Source organism: Macrobrachium nipponense, chromosome 38, assembly GCF_015104395.2.
Source record: "Macrobrachium nipponense isolate FS-2020 chromosome 38, ASM1510439v2, whole genome shotgun sequence".
In the NCBI taxonomy this organism is placed as follows: Eukaryota; Metazoa; Arthropoda; class Malacostraca; order Decapoda; family Palaemonidae; genus Macrobrachium; species Macrobrachium nipponense.
In genome coordinates, this window is record NC_061098.1 from 22,157,544 (window position 1) to 22,179,947 (window position 22,404).

The window sequence follows — 22,404 nt, forward strand, 5'->3', positions numbered from 1 at the left end:
TTGTTGAATAGTTTTAGAACTCAAATCCTCCTGACTTATTGAATAGTTTTAGAACTCGAATCCTCCTGACTTGTTGAATAGTTTTAGAACTCGAATCCTCCTGACTTGTTGAATAGTTTTAGAACTCGAATCCTCCTGACTTGTTGAATAGTTTTAGAACTCGAATCCTCCTGACTTGTTGAATAGTTTTAGAACTCAAATCCTCCTGACTTATTGAATAGTTTTAGAACTCAAATCCTCCTGACTTGTTGAATAGTTTTAGAACTTGAATCCTCCTGACTTTTTGAAAGATGACAGTGCATGAATTATATCTGATGAGAAAGGACAAAGAGAGTATGAAAAAGTAACATAGCAAGTAGGTCTGCTTACCCTCAGCTCTTCACTCCAATTTGTGTAACGTTCCTTATTTAACTCAACCAGTTCTTTTTAGACTAAGCTCAGTCAATGTAGAAACTCAAAATTCGTTTTGAGAAATATTTTTGGACAAAGATGAACTCGCTTTTTCAATTTGGGTGCATGACCATCTGGATTGTGCAGTAAAAAGCTTGTGAGTATCATCTATAATAATAAAATCCGATTGGATCTTGTTTTTCCTCCCCCGAGGGACAGTTGGGGGACATAACACAGCCACCCACACTGTGTAAACCAGTTTGTTCGCTCCGGGGCGGAGTTGGTAGGGGATTAGGAGGGTAGGGCTACACCCAGCCTCTTCCTGCAAACCTTTTTGTCCTCCCCGGATGGGCGGGGTAGGCAGGGGACTGGGAGGGTAGGGATACACCCAGTCTCCTCCTGCAAACCTGTTTGTCCTCCCCGGTGGGGCTGGGGTAGGTAGGTGATTGGAAGGGTAGGGGTACACCCAGTCTACTCCTGCGGGGTAGGTAGAGGATCGGGAGGGCAGGGAAAACAGCAGCCCCGGGTTCCAGCGCGCCAACAAGCTCGTATAATCCAATTCACGCATTCCATTTTAAAAAGAAAACGAAAAACGAGAACGAAGCGAAAAATCATGCCGACACTTTGGTTATTATAAAACGCCCCCATGGACAGGATTCTCTCTCTCTCTCTCTCTCTCTCTCTCTCTCTCTCTCTCTCTCTGGACAACGAAACCACCATCAAAGTCATCGTATTCTGTTAAGAATGGTCTGCTGAACATTGAATCAATAGCAAACTGCAACTTAATTGCGATCGGTTGAATGGTGCTGGGGTTGGAGTGTTGTAGCTTAATCAAATATGCTGTTGTAATTGCTGTGATGGGTCCAGCAAACGGCAGGTTTGCGTTATTCTTGCACGGGAGGTGTAATGTGTGTTCGAAGTCAAAGGGTTTGGAGGTGAAAGTCGTCCTCTGAATTCAACAAATGACTGTCGCTATACATTTCAACTTTCTAGAGTCTGCATTGAAATGTGCCGTAGTCAATGAAGTATTCTTCATATTATATAGAGTTAAGTACTAAGCTATGTCACGTTTCATTTTCTTCTAAGTTATCCCAAACATAATCCTTGTATTGTTTTTGTTGTGAGCATATGTCATGACTTCATCAAGATAAAAACGAAAGTAAAGTATCGCCATCATGTGTTTCATAATCATCACCTTTTCAATTTGCTCTATGAAAAGAGACCTGGACTCCATAGTGGGTAAGTCCCGTCAGTGCACCTCATGTGCTGCACTGTAGGCATTACTTGAGGTTCTTTGCGGCTAGCTCCAACCCCTTTCGTTCCTATTACTGTACCTCTGTTCTATCCTCTCTGTAAATTGAATCATAATGCAACTGCGAGGTTTTCCTCCTGTTACACCTTTCCAACCTTTTTGCTGTCCGTTTCCGTGTCAGCGCTGAATGACCTCGTAGGTGCCGGCGCTTGGCCTTTGGGGTTCTTGTCTTAGTAGTGAACTGTGTGTAGCCTAACCAGGTGGTTATTCAGAAGATTTCAATTTTAATAATTAAAATTATTGTACTATGAAAAGTCTGTAGGTGTCTTAACAATGTTGACTCTGCCGCATTTAACTTTGGGAAGATGGTTGGTCTTCTCCTCCTCCTCCATTTATTTATGTAGATGTTAGATATTTGTATTCTTTGTTTATATTCAGTCTATAGATTTTGATGATTTTAGACTTTTGTGTAATGCTTAGTGTAATTTGTGCTGCCGTTTTGCCGGGATTTGTATATCATCTAGTAATGAAGTAGTCTCTCTCTCTCTCTCTCTCTCTCTCTCTGCTGTCGTATGAAAACAAAAGATGTACGTCATTCACCGCCTGTATTCTCGATGGTAAGAATGGGGAAGCGACTACTCGTTTCTTCTCTCTCTCTCTCTCTCTCTCTCTCTCGTGAAAGCTTTAATACTGAACCAAGTGTAATAATTGTGGTAATGATAATAGTTGACTGTTTCGGCCTGGGACCATCTACAGACACATTTTGGAAGCTTTAATTTTAGGGAAAAAATCGCAGTAGCCTACTCAGTCTTTTTTCCTCAACTGTTATGGGCGAACATTCCAGGTTATGCAACATCAGGACTTGACAGAAATAGTTTGTAATATATACACGGTACGCTCCAGCAGGGAAATCGTTGAAGGGCGTAAATGTACATTTTATAGAGAATATCAAGCGAGCTGCGAGAGAGAACAATTTTGGTTAATATATAGGATCGAGTTCAGTTTTTGCAGGGAGTTGAATAGTTGAGCGAATGTGGGGGATCCATTGCAGGGATTCATTTTATTTTTACGTACTCGGGGAGTAAGCCTACAAACTGCTTTGTTGTTGTTGTTCTTGTTCTTGTTGGGGGTGTAGGAAAGGTCTGTGGAAGATCCTAATAAGGTATGAAAAAGGTGCTTTCGGTTGAGATAAAGATACATGATTTTCAGACTAGGATTTTTATTACTTATTTATTAGAATGAAAATGTAAAAAATCAATAATGTGTATGTTAAACAGTACAGAAAAATAATTTTGTAATCAAGGTGTAGATTATTTTAATTCTCGTTGGTGAAACAAGACTATTTTTACATTTCTAGGAATGGAATCATATGGCTCGTGCTTTCTTCCTGACGGATAAATTGATTGATCTATTAATTGATCAATTTCAAAGTGAGGACGGACATTTTTGATGATGCTTTTTTCCCCTGATGAAAATATACATTTTCCGTGATGAAAATATATTTTTTTCATGATGAAAATATTCTTTTTTCGTGATGAAAACACTTTTCGTGAGGAAAATACTTTTTCCGTGATGAAAATATACTTTTTCCGTGATAAAAAATATACTTTCTTCGTGATGAAAATATACTTTTGCCTTTTTTTCTGTGATGAAAATATACTTTTTCCATGAAGAAACTATGCTTTTACGTCAAGAAAATATACTTTTTTATGACGAAAAAATTTTTTTCATCATAAAAATATACTTTTCTCATGATGAGAATATACTTTTTCCGTGATGAAAAAATATACTTTTATTGTCGTGAAGAAAAATATACTAGTCGAGGGTCTGGTGTTTAAAGTTGGACCAATGACTTTAAAAGGATATCTTAGATTCTGGTCACTAGTCAGAAGCAAAATAACTAAAGCTTCTCTCTCTCTCTCCTCTCTCTCTCTCTCTCTCTCTCTCTCTCTCTCTCTCTCTCTCTCTCAGATGGCCTTACAGTATTGCTAAGGAAATGTATTTACGTGTTTTCTTAGAAAGTGGGCTCTTCAGTTTCTAATTGAAACGGTTGCGTTGGTGTTGGCATTTGCAGTGGTATCCTTTTTCATCTAGAATTTTTGACATTGAATCATTTACCTGTGAAGATGGTTTTTTATTTCATAATTTGTCATTATTATTATTATTATTATTTTTTTTTTTTTTATTGCGCTGTTTTCAGGAGCAACCTTCTGCATTATTATTATTATTATTATTATTATTTTATTATTATTATTATTATTATTATTATTATTATTATTTGTGTGTGTGTATGTATGTCTATCACAGGGCCTTTTATCGACTGGGTGGTATTATAGTGTGTTCTGGGTTGCATCCTGCCTCCTTAGGAGTCCGTCACTTTCTTACTATGTGCTCAGTTCCAGGTGCACATTATTATTATTATTATTATTATTATTATTATTATTATTATTATTAATTATTATTACTGGTACTTTGAGTGGTTTCATGTTCGTGTCTGTTTTTCGTTAATGTAACGCCATTATTGTTGTTATCGATGGAGGAAAGTCGAATTCTATTCATACGAAATCTGATTGGTGTATAATATAAAGCTTTTGTAATAATTATCTCTTTTGTCTTTGTTGTTACATCAGTTGTATGAATGCTGATAGAATTAGCACATATTTTTACTTGAAAAACGAAAGAATTGTAATAACACCTTTAAGGATACTTTTAAATTATAGTGTGTGCATATCAATAGAGGGTCGATATGTTTATATATATATATATATATATATATATATATATATATATATATATATATATGTGTGTGTGTGTGTGTGTGTGTGTGTGTGTGTGTGTGTATATATATATATATATATATATATACACACACACACACATATATATATATATATATATTATATATATATATATATATATATATATATATATATTATATTATATCTGTGTATATATATAATATATAAATATGTTTAGAAAAATGAGATAAAAGGAGAACTAACAGAAACAACCATAACAGATGAGTTATCCAACGATTCCATCAGAGGTGTTGTGAAATTGGAGAGAGAGAGAGAGAGAGAGAGAGAGAGAGAGAGAGAGAGAGAGAGAGAGAGAGAGAGAGGCACGCCTCAAGGCATCCCATTAGCGCTTAACACGAATCACACGACGCTGATTCTGGTTCAAATATTTCACGTCTTTTTTACTGTATAGGGAAAAAGTTCCTCAATTGGAGGAGTACACCACACCACCATGATGCATACTCTTACGCATGCTTTCATATTGCATGTATGGGGGTGCACTGTGGGCATTTACGAAAGGTTCTTTGTAGCGTCCCTTCGGTCCCCTAGCTGCAACCTTTTTAGTCGTTTCTTTTACTGTCCCTACATTCATATTCTCTTTCTTTCATCTAGCTTTTTACCCTCTCCTAGCAATGATTTAATAGAGTAACTGCCAGGTTTTCCTCATGTTACATCTTTCAAACCACTCGACTCGCAGTTGGTCTTCCAACGTTGAATGACCTCATAGGTTCCAAATTCTAAATTCCATGCCATACTCTTCCCTGCAAAAGATTATTCTCTAAAAATATTTTCTCGAAGGAGATGCGCCGCATTTCTCAAGGCAGCTGCAGCTACTTCCACGTTCTGTATTTTCACTTCGCGAGGCAAAATGTCCCCTTTTATGACTCGTAAAACCAGGCTGTGTCATATTCTAATGACTTCGCCGTCACGCCGAGGTGCTTTTCAGTGACCGGTTGCCGTTGCATAAGAATCGGGCTTAAGAATCGGCCTTCTGGAGTTCTCTGGGGATGTCCACATCATTCCTCGTCTTCGAGTCGCCCCTTCGTGGCTTTGTTACGACGATGGATTTCGTCCAGGGCTAAACGAATAGGGTGCAAAAGGTAAAGCAAAAGTGACCGTTCCCCCAATAAAGACTGTGGGGCTCCTAGATTTGATATCCAAACTGTGACGTGTTCCCGAAATTTTGTATCCAGCTCTGTGGCGTATTCCCGAATTTTATATATAAACTGTGTCACGTCACCAGATTTTATATCCAGTCTGTAACATATTCCAGATTTTATATCCAAAGTCTGTGATGTGTTCCCGGATTTTATATCCAAAGTCTGTGACGTGTGTTCCGATTTTATATCCAAAGTATGTGACGTATTCCAGATTTTATATCCTAAGTCTGTGACGTGTTCCCAGAGTTTATATCCAAACTCTGTGACGTGTTCCAGGATTTTATATCCAATCTCTGTGACGTGTTCTCAGTTTTATATCCGAACTTTGTGATGTATTCACAAAGTTTATATCCGAACTCTGTGACGTATTCACAAATTTTATATCCAAACACTGTGACATGTTCCCAGATTTTATATCCAAACTGTGACGTATTTCCGAATTTTGCATGCAAAATGTGACGTATTCCCATATTTTATATCCAAACTCTTTGACGTGCTCCCAGATTTTACTTCCAAACTCTGTGACATTTCGAGATTTTATATCCAAAATCTGTGATGTAATTCCAAAAAAATTTTATATCCAAACGATGACGTATTCTAAGATTTTAAAGCCAAACGCTGTGACGTATTCCCAGATTTTACGTCCAAAATCTGTTATGTATTCCCGAATTAAATATATCCAAAGTTTGTGACATTTCTAGATTTCATATCCAAAACCTGTGACATTTCCAGATTTTATGTACAAGCTGACTTATTCCCAGATTTTATATCCAAAATCTGTGACGTAATCCCAGATTTTTATACAAAATCTGTGACGTAATCACAGATTTTTATACAAAATCTGTGACGTAATCCCAGATTTTTATACAAAATCTGTGACGTAATCCCAGATTTTTATACAAAATCTGTGACGTATTCCCAGATTTTACATCCAAAATCTGTGACGCTTTCCCAGATTTTTTTAAATCCAAAATCTGTGACTTATTTCCAGATTTTATATCCGAAATCTGTGACGCATTCCCAGATTTTTTAAAATCCAAAATCTGTGACGTATTCCCAGATTTTATATCCGAAATCTGTGACGCATTCCCATATTTTTTTTAAACCCAAAATTGTGACGTATTCTCAGATTTATGGTCGCAAACGAAGCAATGTCATTCCCCACGAGGACAGACGAAAAGAGATGTCGTTTTGTCGTGGCACAATCTCGAGGCTTGGAGGCCATTGATCATGTTTCCCTAATGAGCAGCCTCTCTGTCTTGTCATCCAGGGCGTTTTACGCTTAAAAGATGGACGGATGTAAATTATGCTCTCTCTCTCTCTCTCTCTCTCTCTCTCCTCTCAGATCTCATCTCTCTCTCTCTCTCTCTCGTTGTAGCAAGTTAGGAAAGCAGTTAACTACATCCGTTGATTTTTTGACACTAAGAACTATGTGTTTGTGTGTATGTATGTATGTATGTATATATGTGTATACATATACTATATATATGTGTGTATGCGTACATATATATATATATATATATATATATATATATATATATATATATATATGGATGATATAATATATATATATATGAAAAGGGGAGATGCGAGACATAAATCGCTGTTTTTCTACATCGAAGATGCATCTGCTTCTCTTCTTGGGTACTTTGTAGTGACCAAACGAATCCGCTAATGCCGTGAGGACCTTGAACGAAATCTCTGGGGGCGACGCGGTATTCAGCCGATTCCATAAGGAAGCGATTTCATTGGATTAGTTTTGCCTTGTTTCCTGCAATCTCAGCCTTGGCGCGGACAAACGAGACTTAAGCCGTGCTTAATCGCCCTCCACCAAACTGCAGTTTAAACTCTGCTTATAAGAAATTGTATCCGTGGAGAGGAAAATAAAAAAAGAAAAAAAATCCTTGAGTGGGAGAGAAAGTGATGGTCATTGAACGTGGTAATCATTTTTTATGGCCGTGTGAATACCACGCATTCTTCAGTGCTGTTATTTTCCCGAGTTGGGGTACCACGTAAAGCACACGTCATTGGCTGCTACACACACACACACACACACACACACACACACACACACACACACACACACACCACACATATATATATATATATATATATATATATATATATATATATATAGGTATATATATATACGTAAACATACATATATCGAGCTACAATGTCCTTTAATATCTAATTCGCTCTACCTCGGAATTAATATATTTTCGTATATGTTTAACCAAAGGGGAATTTTTTCTCGATAATAGACTTGCCTGGACCTGGGCGCGAACCCATGGAGCCTTTCAAATCCAGGAACGTCAGTGAAGCTTTTACCTACTACTCTTGCGGTGGTGTAGTAGGTAAAAGCTTCACTGACGTTCCTGGATTTGAAAGGCTCCGTGGGTTCGCGCCAGGTCCAGGCAAGTCTATTATCGAGAAAAAATTCCCCTTCGGTTAAGCATATACGAAAATATATTAATTCCGAGGTAGAGCGAATTAGATATTAAAGGACATTGTAGCTCAATATATGTGTATGAATCACGGAAATGTGATATGACATACATATATATATATATATATATATATATATATATAGTATATATAATATATATATATGTGTGTGTGTGTGTGTGTGTGTGTGTATGTATGCATGTATGTATATATATAATCAATCTGATTCACGAAGATAAGGAAAGGTGATGAATGTATAAGTAACGGCAGATACATCACTCCTATATATGTGTGTGTGTATGTGTGTGTGTGTGTGTGAAGGCTGATCTAGTTAAGACAAGCTTCTTGTTCGCAGTGACGTTATACTTGCTCCTTTATGTTAACATTTCTTCCAGTCAGGCAGAGTAATACCTGACGGTTTGAAATAATTCAAATCATTTATTTTTTTCGTAGGTTCATTCTCCCTCCAGCCCATAACGCCAAACCATTTCTGTAGACATTTCGTCATCCATGAATTGAATTGAATTGAAAATACAATTTAGGCAAAGACCAAGCATTGGGACGTATGAGGTCATTCAGCGCTGAAACGGAAATTGACAGTCAAAGGTTTGAAAGGAGTAACAGGAGGCAAACTTAGCAGTTGAAATAGGAATCAAAATGTTACAAGAGGATGGAAAGTCAGATGGAAGAAAGATATTATGAACGGAGGTACAGTAAAAGGAAGGAAAGGGTTTTGCAGCTAGGGGCCGAAGATGCTGCAAAGAACCTTAAGTAATGCATACAGTGCACACCGCATGAGGTGCACTTAACGGCGCCATTCCCCCCCCCCCCCCCCCCCCCCCCCCCCCCCCCCCCCACCCCCGACCCCCCCCCACACACACCGACACACACACACCACACACACACACACACACACCACCACCACCACCACCACCACCACCACGGGGTCGACTTGTACTATACACAACCCCTTTATTCCGGATATTAATACAGTCATGACCTTGTTCTTTCAGCAATACATTTATGCTTTCCTATTTTCCCTCCACCTTCTTTATCAAACACCCTTCCAACCTCTACCGCCCCGTGGTGCACTGTAAGCATTACGGTTCTTTGCAGCGTCCCTTTGGCCCCTAGCTGCAAAGCCTTTCATTCCTTTGACTGTACCTCTTTTTGTAATTTTTTTTTCACATTACTTTCCTCCTGTTGAACCTTTCAATCTTTTCTACACTTTCAATTTCCCTTTTAGCGCTGAATGACTTCATAGGTCCCAGCGCTTGGCCTTCGGCCTAAATTTTTTATTCTAATTCTATTCCAATTCAACCTCTATGTACTCACCTCGTGCGCATGCGTATACGCGCTGAAGCTTACACAAGAGTAGACAGCTTTTGTACGTCATTCCTTGTCAAAATGTCACAGAGTGTCTGGGTAACCTTCATGGTTAGAATTCAGTATCATGTGACGTTTTTAATACAGCGTAACTGTTACCAATTGATGAGTTACGCCCATTCCTCAATGCTTATTTGGTGGATAGATTCTCACTTGAAGTAGCTCGTTTTTTTTTCTTTTTTTTTTTTTTTTTTTTTTTTTTTTTTTTTTTTTTATTTCCCCTTGCACTTTCGTTTACCCTTTTAAAAAACATTTCGCTATTTTTCTTATCCGTTATTGCATCCGATAGAAGTCCGGATTTCGCATGTATTCAAAAATTAGGATAGATTATTATAGTTATTGTTATTGTTGCCGCATAATGCAACATTTTCTTCTTGTATGTTTTGGAATTTATTTTCATCTTTATTGCTGATGAGCTGATTTATGCATGGATTATTATTATTATTTTATTATTATTATTATTATTTTATTATTATTATTCAAGGAAGATGAACCCTATTCATACTGGACAAGCCCACAGGGGCCACCGACTTTAAATTCAAGCTTCCAAAGAATATGGTGTTTGTTAGGAAGAACCCCGTAGAGGGCTGGTGCCGTCAGTGCACCTCGTGCGGTGCACTGTAGGCATTACTTAAAGTTTCCTTGCAGCGTGCCTTTGGCCCCTAGCTGCCTGCAACCCATATCATATCTCTTACTGCACCTCCTTTCCTATTCTTTCATCCATCTTACTTTCCACCCTCTCCTAACAATTGACTCATAATGCAACTGCGAGGTTGTACTCGTTTTCAAACCTTTTACTGTCAATTTCCGTTTCAGCGCTGAATATCCTCATTCTGGCCTAAATTCTGTAATCTGTTGGCAAGAAGAAAGAGGAGGTAAATGGAAATACAAAAAGAAGCAATATTCAAGTTGCAAATTTGATTTGAGGTCGTTTGTTGAAAGAAAAGGAAATTTTATAATTAAGGAACTCCTGGGATGCCGACTCTCTCGAATGAACATCCATCCTTCGTGAAAGTAAGGACCAAAGGGAGTGCAAGCGCCTCAGCGGCGTGGTTGGTATGGTATTAGCGTTCCACCTCAGTGGTCGCGGGTTCGATTCTCGGCCATTCCATTGAGGAGTGAGAGATGTGTATTTCTGGTGATAGAAGTTCACTCTCGACGTGGTTCGGAAGTCACGTAAAGCCGTTGGTCCCGTTGCTGAATAACCACTGGTTCCAAGCAACGTAAAAACACCATACAAACAAACAAACAAACATAGGGAATGCAAAATTTGAGAGACAGACAATCCCAGCAGCGGAAATGAGAATCGAAATAGCAGTTCGAAACCAATGCAGTCATTGAAGATTTGAAGCCGTGATACTAGATTTTCCGGAGTAATGAAGAGTCCATAATGTGTTGACGCTGTTCTTGTGACCCCAAAATTGTTGTTTATAAGCTCACATAAGGTCTCTCTCTCTCTCTCTCTCTCTCTCTCTCTCTCTCTCTCTCTCTCTCTCTCTCCCCACATACATACATGCATAATGCACACAAACACACACACACACACACACATATATATATATATATGACTGGTAAAAATGTTGTTACAACAGAATGCCATCTAATAAAAGGAGCCCATAAAAACGCCAAAATATAGAAAGCAAGTATATATCTTATTTCAGAGACTGCTATCTCTCTCGAAATATGATACCTACTTTTGCGTTTTTATAGGCTCCTTTTATATATATATATATATATATATATATATATATATGTGTATATATATATATGTATATATAGAAGTTATCCATTATGAATAGTTTGCGATGAACACACGTTTAGTGGACGAAAAACCTCGTCGCTGAGAGTCTTCGTCATTGGAGTGAAAACCAGAGAAATTGTTGAAGGGTCAAATACTCCCCTTGTCGTACAATCTTTATTTAAGGCTTTTGTCTCCCCAGTTTATCGGTCCTGTCGTCGTTTATTCAGTCTTGACTTTTTCCCTCTCCGTCGCTAGCCGCCCTCTCTCTCTCTCTCTCTCTCTCTCTCTCTCTCTCTCTCTCTCTCTCTCTCAGAGCGCTTCCCAAACGGTAAATATATTGGCTCGTTAAAAGGATCAAAAGGCCGCCGAGCAAAGGGAAACTTCCGATTTTATTTTGCCTCAGTATTTAAAACATCGTTTTTATTTTACATTTTTTATTTTTTTTATTTTGAGTGCGCTAATGATGTCCGTCACTCGGTTTAGCTTGTGCACATTCATTTTTCCGTGATCTATTTACAGCGCGGATACAATAATTGTTTTGGAGTTGTAGCGTTGTTTAATGATGATAATAACTTCTGTTTTTTTATTTATTTATTTTTTTTAAAGGAAAAAGGGGTCGTGGAGTGATATGAAATGCGGTATATAGTATATAGGATGAATATATAGCTATGGAATATATATATATAGATATATATATATATATATATATATATATATATATATATATATATAATAGATATAAATATATATATCTATATATATATATATATATATATATATAGATATATATATATAATATATATATATAGATATATACTATATATATATAGATATATATATATATAGATATATATATAATATATATATATATATATATATATATATTATATATATATATATATATATATGTACAACAGTAGGTGACTTAATGCTGTTTAAGTCTGGATTCTGAAATTATTTTCTGTTTTCCAGAATCCCCCAGCACACACACACACACACACACACCACTGCTTGTGACTTGTTATGATATTTGTGTTAAAATTTTTGTTTCCTCTGATGTTTAATGAACCGGGATGTCGTTATTCCAGCTGACGGAAGAGTAAAACGCACAAATACACAGCCCTGACCTATTTAATTTTATTTTTGTTTAGTTCTTTGTATCCCTGTGTACTGATGGACATGCCTGCATATTGTATTGCTTTTGCGTATATATCTATAATAATAATCTCCTATTGGATCTTGTTTGTCCTCCCCCGTGGTGACAGTAGAGGAGACACAGCCACCCACCCCTGCAAACCGGTTTGTCTGCCCAGGGTGGGGATAGGTAGGGGGATGGGAGGGTAAGGGAGACAACCACCATCCTCCTGCAAACCTTTCTGTCCAGCCTGAGTGGGGGCAGGGTAGGTAGGGTGATGGGAGGGTAAGGGAGACATCTACCATCCTCCTGCAAACCTGTTTGTCCACCCCGAGTGATGCGGGGTAGGTAGCAAACAGGGGTAGGGGAGACACCCACCTTCGTGAATGAACAGTTAAACCTGCTCCTAGAGATATGGGAGCCACACGATGTCTCCTTGAATGGACTGACAAGTCTTTGAGACATCTTGATACTTGTAACTCCTGAAAACCTGTTGTCCGTCCCGGGTGGTGCGGGGTAGGTCGGGGATCGGGAGGGTATGGTGAAACAGCAGCCTTGGGATCCAGCGCGCGCGCCATGTACTCAACTATGATCATAGTTTCATAGACATGCTTTTTATTGATGTTGATTATGTGGTCAAGACGGGATGATACGGTTTGGCCGTAGGTGCCCTTTCAAAATATAGTACACGTTTAAGTATGGCGTTCCTTTGAAAACTAGTAAATCTCAGTCAGTGACGTTATTACTATAGTAGATTCACATCAACCGTTCATTTGATGTCTAGTAACTAGTAATAACTTATCAACAGTCAATCAGGAGCGTCGTAAGGGACTGGTCTAGACATCAAGTGCAAGGTTGATGTGAGTCCTCTATAGTAAATCTCACAGTCAGTGACGTTATTACTAGTTACCGGTCTGAATATAATAATTAGGGTACGATATACCATGTTATTGCAGTCTAGTGCAGAAAATTGCGAACCTTAACAGAAATCTTGCTGTAGGTGTAAACCAAAAGTCTTCCTTATTATTTATTGTGGTAATGTGTTGCCATCTCTTGGGCGTATAATATTTTCCACAGCTGGAAAAAGTCGACTGTGGGCAGCTTCAGTGGCGAGCGCCATCTTCCGTGTCGTGGATGTGTAGTGAAGAGATGGATAATGTTGCTAGGTACATGGGCATCTTTTTCGTACCGTTCGCTCTTTGCGCGTGCTCGTCCGTGCTTGCTCGTACGTGCTGTAATCGTGTTATGGGGTGATTGCTTGGGTTCCGTTTCTTTTTCAGTGGGGTCCGGGCTTTCCTATCAGTGGATGTTTTGGTTAAGGCAACGCCTCTCACGTGACTGTATCGAGGTGCTATGCTAGTATCTAGAGCGTTTTCTTTGTATATTATTTTTCTTGTGTTATTCTCTTGTATCATGAAGTGACGTGCATCTACTGTGATCTGTTAAGCATTGTATATATATATTATAATATATATATTATATATATATATATATATATATATATATATATATATAATCACAGTAGATGCAAGTGACTTCATTAATTAAGCGAATACCACAGGAAAATGATAGGCAGAAATCCAAGCGCTTTCGTCTACATATTAAATATATATATTATATATATATATATATATATATATATATTATATATATATATATATGAATAATTATCACATCGAACCGTGATCCATTTATATATCAATTCAAGCTACAAATGTCCTTTAATATCTAAATTCACTTTACCTCCCAAATGATATATTTTCATATATGCTACCGAAGGGGAATTTTTAAGTTGATAACAATTTTCGTCCCCCCATGGGATCGAACCACCGTCCAGGTGGACGGGGACGAAATCAGGACAGCCAGTGACAAGCCGATTGGATAGCGTCACTGGCTGTCCTGATTTCGTCCCCGTCCACCTGGACGGTGGTTCGATCCCATGGGGGGACGAATTGTTATCAACTTTAAAAATTCCCCTCGGTACATATATGAAAATATATCATTTGGGAGGAGGTAAAGTGAATTTAGATATTAAAGGACATTTGTAGCTTGAATTGATATATATATATATATATATATATATATATCACATATAGCTATATATATGTATATATATAATTTTTTTTAATTGGCTTTATGCTAATGAATATGACTTATAAGCACTTTGAATATGGTTCCTCCACTGTTGTCACTTTATTCTCTTCGAAGTTTTTAGTCAGCTGGGTCGAATCATATTAGGTTTCGTTTGGTTCACACATGTCAGCGATTTCAAAAAGAATTATCTTCTAGTATCAGAAAGTAACTGTTTTCCATTTTCAGTTTGCGCTACTTGTACCTCTAATTGCACGATTTGAGTTTACCAACATTATTGCAGAGACTAACTTGAGAGTACCCTGTCTGCGTCATCTGTTATGTAGGGGCTACTCATGCGGTGCACTGTAGGCATTACTTAAGGTTCTATGCAGCGCCCCTTCGGCCCCTAGCTGCAACCCTTTTCATTCCTTTTACTGTACCTCCGTTCATTTTCTCTTTCTTCTATAACTTTCCACTCTCCTATAACAATTGATTCACAGTGCAACTGCGAGGGTTTCCTCCTGTTACACCTTTCAGACATTGTTACTGTCGGTGTCCGTTTCAGCGCTGAATGACCTCGTCGGTCCCAGCGCGTGGCCTTTGGCCAGAATCCTGGATTGTAGTCTATTCTTTGCCGGGCTGCTCTTTAATAAGTCGAGTTGAATAGGGCAGGGCAGGTGTGCAGCAGCGTTTAAGGAGGTCATTAGGGGGACTGGTTGGGCCGATGGCCTATGGGTTGAAGTCGGATGGAGATGGGGCTGCCACACCCCCCCACCCCCCCTCTTCATCCCCTGCCCAGGTGCATCAGGTTTTTATTTTTTTCCAGTAAAAGACAGGTAAGGTAAGGTAAGAAGATGACGATGATGCTGGCTGGCCGGTTGGGTTTACCGTTGCTTGCATAGTTGGGTCGTCTGGCAGCGTGCCCACTCGGACACTTGGATTCTCTCTCTCTCTCTCTCTCTCTCTCTCTCTCTCTCTCTCTCTCTCATATTTATTAATTTTTATATATTATATATATATATATATATATATATATAATTCATTTATTTGTTTATTAGTGGAAAACGAGATTTTACATCATGAGACTAATTGGCTCCCTGGAAAACTTTGACCTCTCTCTCTCTTATAAATGTGTATATTTTTTATTGGAAACTATAAGATTTTACATTATGAAAGTATTTCTCTTTCTCTTTTAGGGGAAATATGTTACCTATGTTGGGGAAAAAAATATTCTTGAATCAAGAAAAAAGGACTCCTAAGTTGATTAAAGAACATATTTAAAAAAAAATTGGGGGCAAATATCCATTTTTCTTTGTGAAATATTCAACTTTTTTTTTTTTTTTTTTTTTTTTTTTTTTTTTGAGGTCAGCTTTCATTCTTGTATCTTTCTTTTCTCATTCTCCGTGTTCCACTTCTCATCCAGTGTGGTCCTCCATTTCACCTCTTGTTTCCATAAATTCTCTCTCTCTCTCTCTCTCTCTCTCTCTCTCTCTCTCTGTTTTCCCTAGCTCTTCTTTTTCTCGTTTCCCCACCTACTCTCTTCGCCTCGCCTCCCCCCCTCTCTCTCTCTCTCTGTCTCTACCTCTTCTGTCTCTCCTCTCTCTCAATCCTCTTCCCAACCGCGTTCCCCCTCCCCAATGCTTTCCCTTCCCTTCTCTCACTCCTCACTCCTACCTCCTATCTTTCTCCCACGCTCCCTCCCCCACGATGGAGGGATTTCCTTGCCCTGTCTACGATGTGTCGGCCGCCTCCTGGCTTGTGCGACTTGTTACCGGGTCTTTAAAAAAAACTCGAGTACTTTCTGTTTTGAGGTCAGTCTTGGAGGAGGTAAGGTGTGAGTGAGGAGACCTCCTCCTCCTCCTCCTCATTTACATCGGAGTATATGATGTGTAGGTTGCAGTGTGGGAGGGGGCAGGGGGAGAGGGGGGTGTGTCATGCCTCGTGCACGAATTCAGTAACGATCGAGGGCATCGTGATGCTTCAGGCGTTATATTTATTTATTATTATTATTGTTATTTACGTCTGTTTTCTCAGAGCTGGGTATAAAGAATGGGTTTCTTGCATGCGAATTTTGCTTATTTTTTGGCATTCAGTTTCGATTACACACACACACACAGATATATATATATATATATATATATATATATATATATATACATATATATATATATATTTATCACGAAATATACAAAACGCGATGCCATGTATAAATAATGGCAATATCCAGTTCTCGTATTTCATTTTCCTCCGTGGCATTATCTTTTATATATATATATATATATATTATATATATATATATATATATATATATATATTATTATATATAATGTGTGTGTGTGTATATATATAATTTCATTAAGTGTTGAGGTACTTTATCGTTCTTTATTCATAAATACTTACAGAGAAATTTGCAAGTGGTTGTGTATATGAATCTTTGCAATTTTTGCATTATTATTATTATTATTATTATTATTATTATTATTATTACATTTTATTTTTACTGGAAATCGCGAAATTTTCAGTATACTTACACATTATAGAATGTCTGTAAGTGAAACAAAATGAATAGGGTGGAAAGGAGGGGAAAATGGAAACGAAAAGAAAGGGAGGAAAGTAAGAGGGGAAAATGGAAATAATTTTGTACATCGGAAAATCATTCTAGTTCCGTATAAATGGTCGCAAATAAATGAACACACACACACACACACATTCCGCTGAAGGTGCTTTAGTGGATTAAGCTAAATATAGTTGGTGGGCGCCAAAGTAGACTTCATCTAACTATCCATAAAAACCATTATGTATCCTCTTCATTAGACGAATAAAAAAAGAAATAAGTATAATGCTGTATGAAACTCTTAGCCACGGCCTATGAAAAACGCCTGGATTGTTGGCACCTATAGCAGTGCCAGACAAACGATCATGGCCAACTTAACCTTAAATGAAATAAAAATGACTGAGGTTAGAGGGCTGCAATTTGGTAAGTCTGATGATTGGAGGGTGGATGATCAACATACCAATTTGCAGTCCTTTAGCCTCAGTAGTTTTTAAGATCTGAGAGCGGAGAGTAAAAGCGCAGACGGACGGACGAATAGCCACCTCAACAGTTTTCTTCTTCTACAAAAAACGAAAAACCGGTAGCGCACCATAACCGTGCCCTCTGGTAATTTGTGCCAATTCTTATTTACTGGACACGAGAACTGATTTCTGGGCGACGGTTTCAGTTCGTGGCACGAAGCCAGGCAGACAGACAGGTAACATTGCTTCCAACATCTCTGAGAAGACCTCGGATGGAATGCGCGACCCCGCCTGGATGGATGATGACCTTTGCGCGGTTGATAATAAAAACCACCTCGCTTTTATGTTACTGTTATAAAATTTTCGTTTAAGTACTGTTCAAAGTTCCTATAGTAGATAGTACGTATTTATTAATTCGCTTTTATTTTACTGTTATAAAATTTTCGTTTAAGCACTGTTCAAAGTTCCTATAGTAGATAGTACGTATTTATTAATGTTGTGTGGTTCAAGTTCTATATAGACACGCAAATGGTCGTTAAGTACGTACCTACATGCCTTACCCTCTCGAATAACAGTAAGGTCAGTGACCACCAGTTTTTTATTTCCTCTTCTTATCATCTTGAACGAGTTTAGAACGAGTCGGAATTATCTCGCCACAAATGTCGGCTTGGTTTATAGTAAGAGTATTTCCTATGATTGATAAATAGCATTTACATGTAAACGTTTCAGAGAATACAGGTAATATAGTCTTTTTCCAAATTGCTTTCTTTCTCATTCTTACTTTCATCGATGTTATCCGTTTAATAGGTATCTACTGTAAAGGTTTTTACGGGACAGGTATCTGCTGTAGAGAATGTCCCGAGCTTCTTATAATTTTAGCGGTTTGATAATATCGTGTCTCGCTTTTTGTGGAAAGAGTAATTATGAAACGATACGAAATTGAAGTCCCCCCAAATTGGAAAATACAGTGATGATTGATAATGTCTAAAATACCCAATTTCCTTAATAAATTTTTGCCATACACTATCAAATACATTAATGTTTATTTTGCCTCTTTATGGTGATACCTATATTTTTTTTTATCAGAATATCCCATTAGTTTTGCAGTATTAGGAGAGGAAATAGTGACCCCTTAAGGGTTTTCGGAGGTCGTGATCTAGCACTAATATTACTTGGGGGTTATTATCTTGATATTTAAAGTCTTTTGTTTATGATTTTACGGTCATCCCCAGCGATCTTGGTGGATATCTAGGTCACTATCTAGGAAAGATTAGAGGAATACACGTATAGCATGATATATTAAGGTTGATGGAAGATCCATGAAAATAACGGGAAGTGAATGTGCAGGAATTTACTTTGAAAACTTTGAAAACAGAAGTAATGAATCCTTTCTAGCGCGGCTGCAAATATGAATTATTAAGCTGATGTAAAGCTTAGTTTCGCCGTTTGTGGAATAGGTAAGTGATTAGGTGAATATCATATAATTGAAGACGATAATATATGGATGTACTATAAACAAATTTGAGTTTACATCCATAAATGTAGACAGGAAACTGCAGATACACAGTATCATTGTAGAACTGATTCAACACTTAAGTTTAAAATAGTTTTTTTTTTTTTTCATCTTCCTGTAGCAGGAACATAAAGGAAAGGAATATGTGGAGTAGCTTTCAGGAAAGATTTCAAACAAAAGAAAGCACATGTGTGGAGAAAACCAGCCAGGAGAGAGAGAGAGAGAGAGAGAGAGAGAGAGAGAGAGAGAGAGAGAGAGAGAGAGAGAGAGAGAGTCGTCAGATCGTTACTGTCTCTTTCGCAGTAATAAGAGAAAGAGAGAGAAAGCTGCATTTCGAATTCAAATTTTTCTTTATTGATTGGGGTTGTTTTTATCATTTTTGACGTGGCCTTGTAATTAGCTCAAGCCAATTGAAGTTAATGATTGGGTTTGCTTAAGACGTTTTTTTCCTTAAGGGAACAGAAATGGTTTTGAATATGCCGCTTTAATTCAACTTCCCTTTGACGAAAAAGTTTTTTTTTCAAGGTCCCGTAGAGAGTTAATGCCGTCCGTGCACCCCATTCGGTGCACTGTAGGCATTACTTAATGTTCTTTGCAGCGCGCCTTCGGCCCCTAGTTGCAATCCTTTTCGTTCTTTTTACTGTACCTCCTTTCATATTCTCCTTCCTCCATCTTACTTTCCAGCCTCTCCTAACTTTTGATTCATAGTGCAACTGCGATGTTTTCTTCCTGTTACGCCTTTCAAACCTTTTACTGTTAATTTCACTTTCAAGGTTGCATCACCCCATATGTCCCAGTGCTTGGCCTTTGGCCTAAATTCTACATTCAGCTCAATTCAATTTGTCATTGGAGAAAACACGAACGGGATAATGACTCCAAATGTTCTAAGGCCATTTTAAGAAATTGGAGGAAAGGAATTGTATATAAAGAGACTGCTCTTGTAAAAACAGCTTACCGACCCAGGGGAAACTTCAATCGAGGTCACATTGAACACTTCTTCATCTTTGGTCAAAGGGATTATTGGACGACCTGCTTCTTCGGGCAAGTACGTCCAGTTTCTAGACGAGAATGCGGCTCTCTCTCTCTCTCTCTCTCTCTCTCTCTCTCTCTCTCTCTCTCTCTCTCTCTCTGCTTGGCAAGTCTTATCTTCTGGGTCTCTTCCTGTTGTGGTGTTCAGTCTAACCGAACAGATTGCATATGGAGGAAAGGAAGGGGAAACAGAAATTATATAATAAATATGTGTGTGTGTATTTATTTAATATTAGGTATATATTTGTAGTAGTATGTTTATAATCCAGGATGAATATGGATACTTATCAAAATAGAACCTATCATTTATAGTGAACGTCAACTTTTTTTTTCTCTTTTAATAATTAAAAGTACAGCTGGCTGCATCATTTAGTGAATTTAATTGGAGAAAAAGTCTGGACCTAATTGGGGATGCTTCGGAACGAGGAACCTGTATCAAACGCTCTTTCGCCCAATATTGAAAAGTTCAAGAGAATTGCGATCTAACCACTCGCAAACTAAGTCTGCGGGCGCACGTATGCACACAAAACCATACATACGCTTTCGCGAGCATACATATATTATATATATTTACATATACATATACATATTATCTTGCTGACACGTCATTTATATGCCACACCTAACCAAATGGAAGGTGAACTACTGACCTGTTAAGAATTTATATGTGAGCCATTTTCAGAGGACTGATTAAGTGTATGTATATATATATATATATATATTCTCTATAATATATAATATCTATGTATATATGTACTGTATATATATATGTATATATATATATATATATATATATATATATTTGTGTGTGTGTGTATGTATATATGTATACATTCATAAATGTATAACTGAATATCTGTCCATCTAATATATATATATAAAAATATATATATATATATATATATATTAGATGGACAGATATATTCAATTATACATTTATGAATGTATACATATATACATACAATACCAATACATATTATAATATATGCAATAATATATACATATATACATACATACATATATATATATATATAATATATAATACATACACATACATACAGAATGTTGGCTGCTGGCAGAAGGACATTTGACTCATTACCCGTTATTAATTATGCATAAAAGTAAGACGTAGAACTGAGTCATGGATCATGAGATGCCTAATGGACTCCCATATCATATTGATGGGTGAAAAACGTCCCTGATCTCATTTTTTTATGGTTTTTATTTATTGCAATCTCTCTCTCTCTCTCTCTCTCTCTCTCTCTCTCTCTTCTCTCTCTCTCGAAAATAATTCGTGTTAGCTTCTTCTCGAGTGAATTTGATGTATTTACAGAAAGTTATGGAACAGGTGTACTTATTATTTTGTTTAATTTCGTCTAACAACTGGTTTTTCTCGTCGGGTAATTGGATTGTTTTGTTGTGTGCACCTTTACCATTTAATTTTCGAAAGCATTTGCTACATACAACGTTTGGGAATCTGTGCTAGTTTTCTGTTAAAGAAAACTGATGAGGTGACTATTTGTCTGTCCATCTGCACCTTTTTCTCTCCGCCCTTAGACCTTAAAAACTACCAAACTTACCAAATTGCAGCCCTCTAGCCTCAGTAGTTTTGATTGTATTTAGGGTTAAATTTAGCCATGATCATGCGTCTGGCACCGCTGTAGGTGTCAACAACAGAGGCCACCACCGGGCTGTGGGTGTAAGATTCATGGCCCATGGCTGGGAGTTTGATGCAGCATTATACGCTGTATACAGAAAACTCGATTGCGCCGAAGAAACATTGGCGCATTTTTTACTTTTTTTATGACGTCATTATATTATTTTGTTTGCTCAGAGAATCCTTTGTGATTCGTGTTACCAGTTTTATCAAAAGTTTCATTACTTGGTGAAACATTTTGTTAGAATCAGTGGAGCCTCCTCGAATAGTGTAGAGATTGTCCTGTGGATCTGGTATAAGGTAGTATAATACAGTGGGTCTGTTTTGATAAAGGAAATCCTAAAATGCATATGTGCCAGTGTTTTCCATTTTTGGTGTAATGCCTATCCCTCTGACATTGTCCTTGATTCCGTTTACATAAAGAAACGTAGTTATCTATTTTTAACTCCTTCGAATTTTTATGGTGTTCCTTTAAAAGATTCAGACGTGAAAAGAGAATTATTATTATTATTATTATTATTATTATTATTATTATTATTATTATTATTATTATTATTATTATTATTATTATTATTATTGCTGCATCAGTGGGTCGGAGTAGACTGTAGATGTAGCTGATGCAGCAATAATAATAATAATAATAATAATAATAATAATAATAATAATTCTCTTTTTACGTCTGAATCTTTTAAAGGAACACGATAAAAATTCGAAAGAGTTAAAAATAGATAAATACCGAGAGAAAACGATGGCCATTACAAAAATTCGGCTAAACTCAGTATTGACTTATTCCTTGATTTATTTATT